Source organism: Echeneis naucrates, chromosome 18 (assembly GCF_900963305.1).
Source record: "Echeneis naucrates chromosome 18, fEcheNa1.1, whole genome shotgun sequence".
NCBI classification, from domain to species: Eukaryota; Metazoa; Chordata; class Actinopteri; order Carangiformes; family Echeneidae; genus Echeneis; species Echeneis naucrates.
In genome coordinates, this window is record NC_042528.1 from 6,648,177 (window position 1) to 6,662,684 (window position 14,508).

The 14,508-nt window shown below is 40.9% G+C and overlaps 1 protein-coding gene across 3 annotated transcripts in view; it reads right to left on the reverse strand.

Moving 5' to 3' along the window:
* Positions 1-14,508, reverse strand: part of LOC115058510 (adhesion G protein-coupled receptor L3) — a 189,255-nt gene that overhangs the window by 118,302 nt on the left and 56,445 nt on the right. The gene's annotated exons all lie outside the window — the stretch shown is intronic.

Sequence of the window (14,508 nt, forward strand, 5' to 3'; positions counted from 1 at the left end):
CACAGCAGACTGGAGGAGTTCTGTGTTTACAGCCAGACTAAAAAATGAGCATGCTACGTAAACAATGGCCAGAGTGACTGCCCGAGGACTGTGGCGGTTATAGATTTTTTTATAAACATCCCGTGTCAGAGTGTCAGAGCTGCAGCAGCCACAGCTAGGTGACGTGGCTTGGGCATTCATTAGGGCAGACAGACAAAGCAGGAGAAGAGAAACAAAGCGCGGCGTTTCCACAGGTGAAAATAAGACGAGGTATCGCCTGAAATCAATATTATGATGAACTGTCACATTAGTGAATGAGGTTCTTTCCGTGTCATCAATTTGTACTTGACAGGACTGAGAAGATATTTCAAATTACACTGTTCACTAACACTTATATGATATACCATCTAATGATAAGTACCCTAAATGCCCATGCAGTGATACTTTTGCAGATGATGTACACTCATGGAATTGCAGCTTTTCAAATTTCAAATAAAAAACTTATGCATTGGAATGTATGTGGTCATATAATTAAAAGCTCCAGCACAGCTACTAAACGGATCTTGTATGAAAGCACAAATAGGCCTTTAATGAAAGTTTCATTCGAAATGCATGAATGGAAAATAGCATGCTCAAAAAGTGAACTTAGCATTAAGCAATTTCACCTTTGGAGTTGGTAGAGAGCAAAACCGAGCTAAAAGGCGCATGATCAAACAAAATGACTTCTGTGTCTGTTGTGTAGATTTGTAACTAAGCTGCTGCTGTCATCAAAAGTAAAATGAAAACTTCATAGTTAATGGAGTTTGGAGTTTGATTACTTTCAGGTGACAGAGGGTTCAGGTATTTTTTTAAGGCATTTCAGAAGTAAAGTGAAGGCTTCACAGTTTTACTATATACTTATGTAAATAAAAACGACTCCCTGTAGCTACAGCTTGTCAATCTACGTCCTCACAAAAAAGCCCTGAGGTGGTCATTATAGAGCATTATCGTGAGGCTATACAATTTGCGCCACTTTCCCTTTGTCAGATTTAAAGGTACCACCTGTAATCTTTGCCTGAAAAAAATAAAAATAACCTAAAGAAGAGATACCATAAAGCCACACTGTTGGCAGTGGAAAACACAAAGCCAACCCTCCATCGTGTCATTTCATTTTGGCTCATAAATCATTCATACCAACACAGTAAGGCACACTTGCCATTGAAACATCACAGAATGGAATAATTGTCTTCAATTGGGTGATGAAAGCCATCAATTATCTCCCTCTTAATGGGAAGATTTATTCCGCCCCCTGAAAAGTACTGGTCTGGATCACACAAAACTTCTTAGAAAATGACAACAGCAAAGAGAAGGGGCGAACACAAAATCACCTTCACAGGTGCATTTCATTGACACTGACTGAAAAAGACCAGCCTTCTCTTTGCTTATTTATCCTCATGCTTTTGCACGTGGATTCTTGTGGTGCAATTTAGTGTGAAGTTTTTTTTTTTTAATACAGCCTTCTTCTCTCAAATTGATTAAATTGATCTGATTTGCTATAAAATCAAACATCTTACAAAAATTCCTTTGAGCCTTTTAAATCTGTGGTGAGAAAAGCTCCATTCTGCATTCCCAAAAGCAGCATTAAAAAAGAAAGGGAAAAAAAAAAACAGAGTATAGCGAGCCCAACGCTGTCAACATAGGCACCAGCAATCCCCTAATGTAAGCAGGCGAATGCATGCCAGCGATGTCTCGGATTACCCCGCTAGTCAACAACTTTAGTGTAATTACATTTGTGCCAGGAGGCTGTGATTGATAGGGCTCATATTCCTTGGGTGCCAGAGAACACCATCCGGGCCCGCTTACACGAGTCGCTGTCTACCTGTGCACATCACTGACGGAGCTACTGAATTGAAAATATTCTTTTTGGGAGTCAATGCTCTTATCTGAATTCCCCTTGTTCTGTTTGCTTCATCTTGCTTCCTCCCTCTCTTGCTAATACTTCATAGGAGTATTTATATACACTGTGTTTCTCTTTTCTCCACTGCAGATACTCCCTGGATAATACTTCTGACAAGCACACTGCTGAATATGGGGAAAGTATGGCAGGAAAAAACGACATGTCAGGGTCACGCTGGATACTTTCATTACTTTCACCCCACAGAGCTCTGTTTTGAATCATGATGCTGCAAACGACATAATTCACAAATGAATTTTCAAAAAACGCAATTACTCACTAAAAAGGTCAGCGGAAAGGTCAGAGAGAAAAACGGCCATTTGGAAAATGTCGCTCTCCCGCAGAGCTTTTAAAAATTGCTCTGAGGAGGGAAATGCTTTGGAGTTTTGATTGTGGGTTTGTTAATCGTGATACTCAGCAATGAGGGAGAAATCTTGCTGTTTAAAGGCTCAGCTTACTCTTGGAGCTCTGACCCATTACCCTCTTTAGCTGGAGCAGAGTTAAGAGTCATCATTAGTACCAAAGCAGGAGCCTTCAAGGCTGAGGGGGTTATATTTGATTTCATTGCTCCAGAAAATCTGTCTAAAAGAATGTCTTAAGGTCAACCAATGCACACAATGACAGTGACCTTGATTAAATGACCTTCCATCACGTTGGAAAAAAACAAAACAAAACTGAAGTAAGGGACATGTGACAGCCCTAAACAACAGAAACATTCATTCATTCATTCTTCTTCTACCGCATAGCCGTTTCCAGGTCATGAGGTTTGCTGGAGCCAATCCCAGCTCACATTGGGCGAGGGCGGGGCCACCCTGGACAGGTCGCCAGTCCATTACACAGCCAACACACAGAGACAGACAGGGACAGCATGGCAGCAACAGAAACGTTATTTTAGATTATTTTCAAACTCCAAATGAGGCTCAATAAATTCTAATACTCTGAAATTACAGGCAGAGTCCAGCAAAGAACCAAAAATATTTGACAAAGGGAGATTGATGACATGTGAAGACACACAATTTGAAAACGGAAGCTTAGTTTTTGCAGGTGAAGTTACAAACATTAACCTGCATTCGCATGTGTGTTTGAGAGAGGAAGTAGACAGAGAAGGGTTGCATTTAAATGAACTCTGACTTTGCTGAATTAATGTAAGATAGATGGAGGAGAGAGGAGGAGGAGGAGAAGGCACTGGAGCTGATTCAACAGCTCAAATGTCTCTTTCTACAGAGAGTTGCTGGATGGGTACAACCCCCAGAGCTAGTGATTAATTAGTACATGAATCTTGATACTGTTATTTGATTAGACTGTCACATGCACCTCCTACTTTGCTACAGATGACATTTTCTGGGGAGAAATAAAAATAAAAAAGTCCCTTTGCAACAACAGGGAGAAATCTTATGAGTTGCGACTAAGAGAAAAAAATAAATAAATAGATGAAATAAAAGTACAGCCTCCTCAATAATGCATGAGGGATTATTTATCTTGAAGTGAGAAACAGTTCAGGCAAATTGTTCTCCCAACTAAATTACGTTTACACATGGCCTAAGGCAAGCAAAATCTCAAAGGCTTCCACACCGAGTGCAAAATTATCCAGGAACTGAACTGTCAAAGAACTCTGCAGATTGAGCATTTTAGAGAACAGCATCAATAAAACAACATTTGTGCTGCATGAGAGGAATTTAAGGAAGTCGGATTCAGTGCAATCACTCTTTCATCGCCAAGGTGGTCGGAAAAACTTTTGGGAAAGTTTCCCAGCTTTTAAAAGTGAGACTATATTAGACGTTCTATCGAAACATGCGGGTGGATGAGAGATGGCACTTCTGCCATGATGAATAGCGTGAGCCGACCGCAGCAACGATCGCAACAAACTTTTCAAATCGACTTGATGGCTTATGACATGCTGACCAATGATGCTGCTAAGCACAATTAGCATTACTCATTGTGACAGGACCCAGATATTCATTCAGCAAGGCAAATGAAGGAGCCATTCGTTTTGCCTCTACGCGCCTTTGTTGACACACATTTGAACATATTAATTGGCAGCTCACCACGCACTTACAAATTCTAGCAGGGGGCGGTGGGGAGCGGAGGGACTGATGTTCGTGTTTGTCTTGCAGGGCAGCAACATCCGAGTGCGAGTTTCAAACTGTCAGTCAAACTGCCCATGATGCCTGGAGGGAAATTAGCACTTCAGTGTTAACAAATTAGCTCCGAGGGAGAACCAGATACTGTGGATCAGTAATAAACGGCTGCACCTTATTCAGTCATGCTTCTCATATGGCGAATATTTGATCTGTTTGTATTTGTTTTCCTATTTTATCATGAGCGGATGCGCCACTCTGACTGGATGAAATCTGACAGGATACGGAGTAGTGGCGTATTGCTCCTTTGCCTCGCTTCTGCAACAATGTATTGACACAGCGAGAGTTAATAACTATGAAAGTTAATATATTGGTGGCGAGATGGAAGGAACTTGGTGGAGCACAGCAGCTTCCCCGTGTGATATACTTCCTGTAGACAGTGACCTCATGTTTGCATACACACAAGTAACAAATACAAGCACCCTGCCATCACTCCATAATGGCTTGATTCACATACCCCAGTGACAGAGGTGAAGCATCTGTCCATCAAGCAAGCACTTCCATTTAATTAATCACTGCTTCAATTCATTAAGTGCATAGTTGTGGTTTAAAAAAAAAAAAAAAAAGGGGAAGTGGGAATGGGTAGCAAGTCCCCCATGAAGGTCTTATGTTAAAAACCACTTGTGTGTGCAAATTGCAACATTAGTTTCTTAGGTCGTATCCACTCCAGCAAAGGAGGAAATGTGTGATTCCCTTTAATGTTGTTAATGGAAATTATTGTCTATTCTCACTAAAATTTTGCGGATTTACTTGGAACTTGCATTGTTTGGAGAAAAAAAAAAACCTTTTTTTTTTTTTGTGCTGATTTGAAGAATTTTCCACTCGTCCTTCAAGTATAAACAGTGCATGCATGTGCGTCCTGCATTTTGTCAGCGAAGTGGTGTTTTGTCAGACATTCCGGGCCGGAAGGTGAGTCCGCGGAGCTGGCAGCTCCAGACAGAGAGATGGGCTTTGTTCAGCTCCCATCATGTCTGAAATCATTTCCTCTCCATCCCACCGCCCCGCCCCCCTTCCTGAAATCCACCCTCATGTGGCAGCATAACTCAAGGGAGCATTTCTCCCAAGACGAATGTACTTTGGCCCCCGCCTACTGTACTGGGCCTCCTAGGCTAGAATGAATAAATCCCCATCACACACACGCAGAGGAGATGCAGACAGACACTCACACACGCATACAACTCGCAGAACAGGCATGACTCAACATGGCCCTATGGTAACATATGTCCCGGTAGTAATTGAGGTCAAAGAAAAGAAACAACAGGCTGATTTTTGTCTTGTGCAAAGGCCAGAGGTCTCTCTCTCACTCCTTTTTTTTTTTTTTTTTACTGCACATCATCAGATGGAATTGCCTAACAGCACACTGGAGGCAGGAGCCAGGCTTAGTTTAGCATTGTGAACTGAGACAAACTGCAGCACGACCCTACTAATCTGTACCTCTCAGGAAACAAAACTGTGCAGTGTCCAAACAAGGAAATCGCTAATGTACAAGTAACCAACCCATCAATTCGAAAAAAGTACACATGCTTTCTCCAACATCCTCAGGAAGCTCTTTCTGTTAACAGAGGTGTGTTATATTTGTAGGACTGATGTTGTCAGGAGCATGTTTTCCGAAGGTGCTATTCTTAAATCCCTCCTTTATCAATCCACAGCTGAGGGATCATTTTGGGAAATCCCACAAAAGTGTAACAGCTTTGGCCACATCAATATCAAATCCAATTAAGGAGGCAACTTTTTTTTTTTTTAATCTACACTTTCCAGTAAAATTTTATCATAAACATTTGTGCTTTATTTAGTAATGTAGTGTCAAAAGCATTAGGATCCTTTAGCCATGTAACAGTAGTGATGCTTAAATTGGAAAATACTTTTTTAAAAGAGGTCAACATTCAGTAAATTCACTTTAAAAGTACAAAATATGACCACCAACCTGTACTTTTACCAAGAAAAGAAAATTAAGTTCCAGTTACTTTGTGTTAATTTCTGTCATAGAGTAGAAGCTGAAGATATGATTTGGATGGAAATTTGTGGCCTTTGAAATAACAAGCTTGTGCATGAAAAACGCTACAGGAGAAGAAAACAGAAAGTACAGTGGTGAAGCACCGTAGACCTTTTCCAGTAATATGTCTAGCATTCTTTTTTACCTGGAATAAGCTTTTTCTGGGTTTAAAATATGATTCAGCATTATTATACAAAAAACATTCCCCCCTGCCATCTTCCATGTGTCATTCGCTGACAGTGTGGTGGCAACGCTCACATACATTGCACATAATACTTATCTCTTACTCAGCTGGAGGAAGCAACATTCATGTGGCCACTTGAGTGCACCCAATGCATTGTCATAGCAGCCCTCACTTTTTAAGAAGCTCAACGTGGCCCCTTCTACAGGAGATGCGGATCATATCTCAATGGCCAAGATCATCTCAAAAATAACAAATGGGACAACAGGCAATATGACTGCCTGAATGGATCCCTATGGCTTGAGATATTATCGATGTATTAGGAGAATAAATAGAGGACTGGACTGCAGCATGAACTCACCATCATTTTTGCTGTCGCATTATGATGTTTATATCAGTTCATCGAGGCGCCGGCATAAAAACGCTTTATATGTTATGGCCCTAATCAGTTGACAACAGAAAAATGAACCCAACATTGCACTCCATGCCACATCAATTGCACAGGCAGTGACAATTAGGTGGACGCTGGTATTTTTCAACTTGAAACAGGCAGAAACAGGGGGAAAGGTAGTGGCACAGTTTGCATAAAGCAGCATATTGCTTTTTGATTAAATCTGGAGACACAATTTCCTTTTGTGTTGTGGGTTGCATAAGACAAAACTTGGCCTTGTTTGGAATTTGACTTTGTAGAAACCAAGAATGAGCCTTCAATTTCTTGCCATTTGAAGACAAAACCAGGAAACTGAGGCTACCACTCACAAAATGCTTGGATGAACTTGCTTGCATTTTATTTGATCAAAAGTATCCTCGCACGAGGACCAAACTTTGTGAATTACATTTGTAATAATTTGTTGTTCTGCGGCAGAGCGTGCCTGTAAATGAACCTAAGCCAGTTCTCGTCTTCATTTTTCTGACTGTATTTTTTTTTCTTCATTTCTTCATTTTTTTTTTTTTTACTGCAGTGTAATATCTGAGGGGCAAAAACCATGAATTAATACAAATTAAAGCTCTGCGCTATAATGTTTACTTACATAATGAAGAACAAAAAATTATTTAAATGACTTCATGCATATTCATCTGTTTTCAGTTAATACAGATGTTAGTTCATTACTTTTCTCAAATCATTTTGGGCCAGTGGAGTCACATTCATAATATCAAGCACTTACACACATAGTGCATGTGTCACAGCCGATTTTTCAGGTGGAGTTATTGCAGCTATTCCTGTACTCACACATAAAGCACGAGACAGCTCGACGCTATGTACATGGGAACAGGAAATCACTGAGAAATGCCTACAGATAATAGCAGGTTGCAATGGGGAAGCAGCTTTAAGGGGGGGGGGGGGGGGGCGTTGCCCTACATAGAACCCAAATGGTGGTACAAACCTGATGTGCCAGGTGCTATAAACTGGTTAAGTTAAGGGGCTGTATCTGTGCTTAAGTGCAAGCAGCTTCTTTTGTTGCTTCCCCTGTGGTTTTCAGATTCTTAGATGTGTGTCCATGTGCTCACATTAATACATTATGCATTGGATGGGTGGGGGGGGGGGGGGGGGGGGGGGGGCGTTCTCCCGAGGGAATGCTGCTGTCCGGCGCATACACCTACGCGCACAGAACAAGATTCTGTTCGAGGATACCAAATGGTTTAAATTCAGACCGTCTTCTTATTCTGTTTTGCCTCCTCCTCCCTGAGCGACAAAATCAGTAGCAAGTTATTTTTCCCTGATTCAGTCTCATGTCAATTTTTTGGCATGCCTCATGCCATTTCTCTGATCCAATACTGCAAGGAGAAGTCACAGCAGTTAAAGAGCCAAATGCGCTGATGTTAAACTAAATAGTTAGCACTGACATACTGCCACTGAAGTGTTCACATTAATAAAGAATTAAAGTGAATCTGTGGGTTACGCTGATGTAAAGGTGGACTTATTAAAAAGAAAGGCATTTCAAGGAGTTGAAGTGCTTAAGAAACAAAACCTGCAAAAAAAAAAAAAAAAAAAACTGTCAAAAAAAGAAGTAATTCCTCAACCACCCACAGAGGGAAAAGTAATCTCATTCCAAATGCATGCAATCAAGACAGCACTGCTGAAATTAGCCTGGGTGGCTACGGTACATCTGAGGCACAGGACTATGATGATCTCCTTTGATTGTCTTTTATTCTGTATTCAAAATGAACGATATCAAACATGAGGCTATTGTGTAGAGATAAAGAGCGGTGAATATGTATGAGATAACATGCATCAAATCATCTGGCTGCGACTCTTTACATGTGGTATATTGAAACCCGGTGGAGGAGCATAGGAAGCATGAAATGGGAAGGAGTGTGACAAAACATACCACACATGGTTTCACACAAACAGGTGTGGAGCCGTGATGAGTGACACAATAACACACTGAGATGGGCTTGCACCTCATATAAAAAACAAAACTAATAATATAACAAATTTGTTTTGCATACCTGTTACCGGGAAACAGAAAAGCTTCAGTGAGCGCATATATCTGCTTCCTTATATCAATCTTAAATGGTTCCACAAGCAGCAGAGTCATCTGGCTAAGAACCGAGTTGTTCCGCAACGGGATGTCTAACCTGCTGAATACTACACTGAGCTTTCACTCCTTTTCTTTGAGGCTTATGGCATTGCACTGCATGTGTTAACATGACATCCTTCGGTGTGCTCTAGTAAACCAGATACAATTTTTGTCAAAGTTTCACATTTCCTTTCTTGGAGGTGCAAACAATTTTTGATACATGACAAATATTTCTGGAGAATTTCTATCTCACTTGAATATAAGCAGAACCCTGTTGAAGAGATTTATTTGGTCCGTAAAAAAATGTTAACAATCTTTATGTTTTGTTTGTCTTTTCCATTCATTCCACTGGCCATTTAAGTTGAATTTTGACACTACATTCCCCATCATACTTCAGTCAGGTACAATTCAGTCCTAGAAGTCACCTCGGGGGGGAAAAAAAAAAAAAAAAGTAATTTTACCTCATAGCTGAAGAGAAATTCTAATTAAACAAACTCAGAGGCGTTAAAAAAAAAAAAAAAAAAAAAGTAATTTCACTGTTGTGTCACGTATCTTCATTTAAAAGTGTCACAAGAGGTCATAATCCAGACTTTCAGGGAGGTAAATAAGAAGTCTCATGTTCCAGTGGGGGGGGGGGGGTCAGAAAGTTATAGATCTGGTGGCTGAAAAATATGTATAATGTGCTTGTATTCCCATTTGACTCATTTCTGACTGAATGGACGCTATGGGGGTTAAATTCAGACTCCCGAGTTGAATGGCAGCACCCCCCCATGACCTTCACCATGACCCAGATAGAAAAATACCACGCATTGTATGAACGGGGCGAACATGCAGCTGAGGAACATCTGCAGCGGGCCTATAAAAATGGCTTGCCGTATTGTTTGATGCCGCTGCCTGCTCTGGAATGACATCGCTCATTCTGCCTCTCCAGTTTCAGCGCTTTCCTCCGTCCATCTCGGAGCAGAGAAAGGAGTGTATTATCACAGTGAAAAAGGATCTCCTTCTAACCCCCCCCCCGCTTCTCCTCCTGCCACCGAATGAGGGGCAGTGATCACGGAGGCTTGTGGTGTGTGCGTATGTGTGCATACTTGTAAGAGTTAATGTGTGAAGAGGGTGGGAGGAAAGAGGGAGTGCACCACGAGGGAATGTGCACCTGCAATTTTTCTCATTGGAAACAGTTGGTCTTTTGTAGGGTCTCTGGCATAGGGAGATGCCTGTGAAACTTATGACTCCTGCCCTCTACCCCCACCTCCCAAAAAACACTTCCTCATGGTGCCATTCTCCATCTCAGCTGAGAATAGCGGCGTCAAGAACAGGGGAGGGTGGGAGGAATAACAATCCAAGCGAACATAAGCATTAAATACACACGCATCTTAACCAACCAAGACATCGGATGTAAACAAGCTTGTAACAAGCTGCAGATCCATATGGGAGCAGAAAAGCAAAGGCAGCAGAGAAGAAAGCAAAAAGACCAGGAACATATTGAACATGAAAATGTATCTATATTTATGATGGATTGGCTTCTTTATTTTGCTTGAACCTACCTCAACACACTTAGAGGTAATTTATTGACCACCCAAGGGAAGGAAACAGCAGCAAGCAGACATGGCCATCGTCATTAAGGTAATAATAATAAACACGTTACAAAGGCTATGGGTCAAAGAAGCATTGATGACTATCCATCCAACCATCCTGACCTCGTCCCAACACTGATTTACATTAAAAATATGTATAGACTATTGGATACTCTGTCATGAGTATTAAATTGCTCCCATCATAGTTATGACGACCCCTGAAGGTTCCTTCACAATAAAATGGAACTATGGGTCGTTACAAGCAGCTTGCACAAAGGACCCCTGAGGTCGTTTTTTTTTTTTTTTTTTTTTTTTTTTTTTAAATAATCGGAGGACATTCTCTAAGAGCTTGCTGGAACATTGCAGCAATTGCCACTTTAAATTTATTTGAGGGACTTCTTTACAGAGAGGTTTCTGAAGAAGCCTGGATGTGAGCTGATTGTCTTTTGTTCAGGATACAGTAGCATCATTATCGATAAACCAAAGTTCCAATTCAAACCATCCAAATCACCAATTTAGTCTTCATCATCACAAAGACGTTAATAGAGATCCTTATTTAAAAAGTAAAAGAATTATTGGATTATATGCTTAGTGGTCTAAAACTGATCTGTCTCTAAAATAAGATGCTGTTGGGGTAAGATTTATATAAACTTGGCAGAGGTGAGGATAGAGAAAGCAACCTGGAAATATCTTAACTTTACACTAATCTGGCTTTTAGTGCAGTGTAGTTTTGCGTAAGGTCAACAAGGCATGCCAGATACAATCAAAAAACTAATAAGGAAGGGATGTTTATATTCCTCTTTATGAAAAAGAGAGTGAAGATAAAGGGCGGGAGTGTGTGCGTACCATACATCTGTGAAATAAAACACGCAAAGCAGTGTGTTATCCATGCTTTGTGAAGCACTGCAACTGTAAACTGCTTGACCCTGGCATCCTTCCAAATGAGGAGGCCATGCTGAAGAGCTGCCATTACTCTTGCGCTATCCATTCCCCTCTCTCCTCCCTCTTATTTTAATGAGAGCACAATTAATAAGGAAATGGAAAAGCTTCCCAAAGGAGACCAGCTCCTTCACAATGGAGGCCTTCTTTTGTCAATGGCTGTATTGAATTCCCCTACAAGGCCACTGGGCCGTACTGAAGGCCATCTCCAGTATCACCCCCGCTGCCTCTCTATCGCTCGCTTCTTCCTTTTCGTATCTTCAAGGTCTCATGGGCTAATCTGTGCCACAGTATCATTTGACCCCCTCCCCAACCACAACCACCACCTTTGTTCCAAATGCAGACTTAACAATACTTCATATTGATCTGCTGAGGTGAAATCACCCGTCATTCTGCATGCTCGGTTTATTCAATGATGGAGCAGTGGGGGGAACAGAGAGCAGGGCCACACACAGTCCCACCCTTTATTGGCTTTTCCAGTGGTGAAATTCATCCAGAACGAGAAAGAAGTGTCAAAAGAAACTATAAATAATAGCTCATCTTTTCTGTCTGTTTTCCTGTTAATTCAACTGCAGATAAATTAAAGTAGCTATAGCTTTAAGCCGCCTTCTGAGGATGACTCAGGAAGGCTCCCGCATTTCTTCTGCACCGCCGCTCACCAACACAAGAGAGCCAGTTGTTTGCTGGATCTTTGCTATGGTCCTGTTAAGTTAAAAGAAAAATTAAGAAAATTGTCTTAGTTTGCAAGATGGGTCTTTTTTTTTTATATATTTGTTTTTAAATTCAGTAAATACAACATTACAATCTTTGCTGAATATACCCAGAATTGAAGTGTGTTTTTATCTGTGATCTTCTACTCTAGAGCTGTTGATAAATGCTAAATTAGAGGATGGGAAGATATACACACAAGTAATCTGATACACAGACACCCCCCTCTCCAAACACACAAAAAATTCTAAATATCTATGGATATTATGAGCAACATGTTTGAACATGCAGAATCAAATCTGAATAATTAGCAAAATGCATATAGCATGGCCTCCAGGCTGTTATTGTCGTCATGTGCTGCTGCAGTAGCAATTCATTATGTGAGTGGGCGGACAGACCGCCTCACAATTCTCTTCACTCCCCTCACCCTTGATTATATACTAATGGAACTGCACATACAGCACCGTAGAGTCTACCACTGCACAATGTGACATGTAATCTGCCCCATTATCCTGCGTCATCAGAATTCAAATGAGTCACATTATGACCACACCTTGGCGCTTGTTGTGTTGGATTTAGTTCTCAGCAGAGGAATAAACAGCATTAAGCGTCGCCAGTATAGGTTTCACAGCGCCGCTTGTGAAGGAAACAGTCATTAATTTCACAAATTGACTAAAGCACAGGTCACAACATTGTCTCTCTGTGCCCTTCTTGCTCCTCACATTCCACCCACACCCCAAAATTACTGCCTGACCCCTGCTGCTACACAATGTCGGGAAACCTGTGGGATTGCACGCCCACAATTTTTGCCCTGTGAGCTGGTCTACTGGGTTACTTAGCAATTTTCTCTGCAGCCTCCAGACAACACAAACATATGCACTCCCCCAGTACGCATGCGCACACGATGCAGCCTATAATGTAAACTTACATCCACTGCCACTTGACCTTGCTGTCAATATCCGTCCTCATTAAACACCATTCGGCCAGCTGCAAGTCCACTTTAAATGGCATCATTCACAGCTTACCAAATTATGCCCGTGCAACTGGGCTCAGTGGACAGGAAGTCTAATTCATTTTTTTAGAAGATATATTCAGGTCCCAGCACGGCCACCTATAAAACATGCAGGAGTATTTAACCCCACCCTGCTATTTGTAATGTTGCTGTCATTCATTCCTCTTGGGTTGCAAGTTCTGACAACAATTTGGCAATGTCAAGCAGTCACTACGGACGCCAGACCATTTTTTTTATTCCCTGTATCAAGCAGGTATTGATTTTTCACTCATTATAGAAGAACATAAAAAGAGAAAAGGATTTCGCAGTGCCATGCCAAATGCTGTACAGAATGTTTCCGAGCGTATTGAGGTGAGAAGTAAAACTGAACGCTAAGAAAACCGAATTTGAAACTATGTTTACTCTGAATTCGAATTTTACAATTGTATTCAAATAAGGCCCACGTGTCCCGACAAAGCAAGCCCTACTAAAATTGCCAAGCACAAAAGAAATTAGCATTCAGAGAGGAACTATGGAGTAAAATGGCATCCAAATGACAGCTGTGGAGGCCACCCTCAGGGTAGGGTATAAAATCTAAGCCATTTTTTTCTATAACTGCCACACTATTATCTATTTTCAGGAAGCATAGTGTGGCTTATGGGAAAAGCATAATACATTCCTTGGAAAAAGGGAGGCAAAAAAAAAAAAAAAAAAAAAAAAAGAATCTGTTAAGCTTTAAACTATATCCAATTTTAAGAATGTCATCAAAACCTTTTTCTAAGCAATCAAACTTTTATTATACAGTCAAATAACACAACTGCCTGAACAACACCTTTTGTGATTGTGTCTATTATTGGATTAATATCTGTTGATTACAAATTGGAACATTCCCCCCTTGATCAAAAATTATACTCATTTTTTCATAAAAAAAAAAAAAAAAAAAAATCATTCTAGTCTTACCTATATTTATCATCATATATGGTGGCATAATTTCACGGCATTGCAGATGCAAGTGTTGATTTGTAATGCCATCAGGGCATGAGCTGATGCTTTCCTCTTCCTGTTATTTCTGTACAGCCTTGTCTTTGAAATGTATGGCATCAGTACGTGCAACGCTTGCACATATTTTCAAGCCTCGAATCATATGCACATCCCTCAACCAACGTGAACGAGGCTGGAAGTATCATTTGGTCCGGGCTGAAGTGCCTCAACAAATACTGCGCGGATTACCATGAGATCTTGCACAGACATTCATGGTCCTTGATAAATGAATTGCGAAGAGTTCAGTGATTCACGTGTTTTTTCTTTTTTTTTCCTTTAGTGGTGTCATCGGGTTAAATTTTCTCTTCCTGTGTGATTGAGCCCGTAAGCCTAATACCAGTAGTCATTATTTTACAAGTGCCTTGCTCAAATGTGGAGTGAATTATTGAATCGTAGTCATTTGGTTGTTGAGGCCAGTGCACAACCTCTACCATAACGCTGGAATGACAACCTCCACAAAAGACGAGGAGTGAGCGATGAATGGAGTGATAGCTTTAACCCCTCGCCCC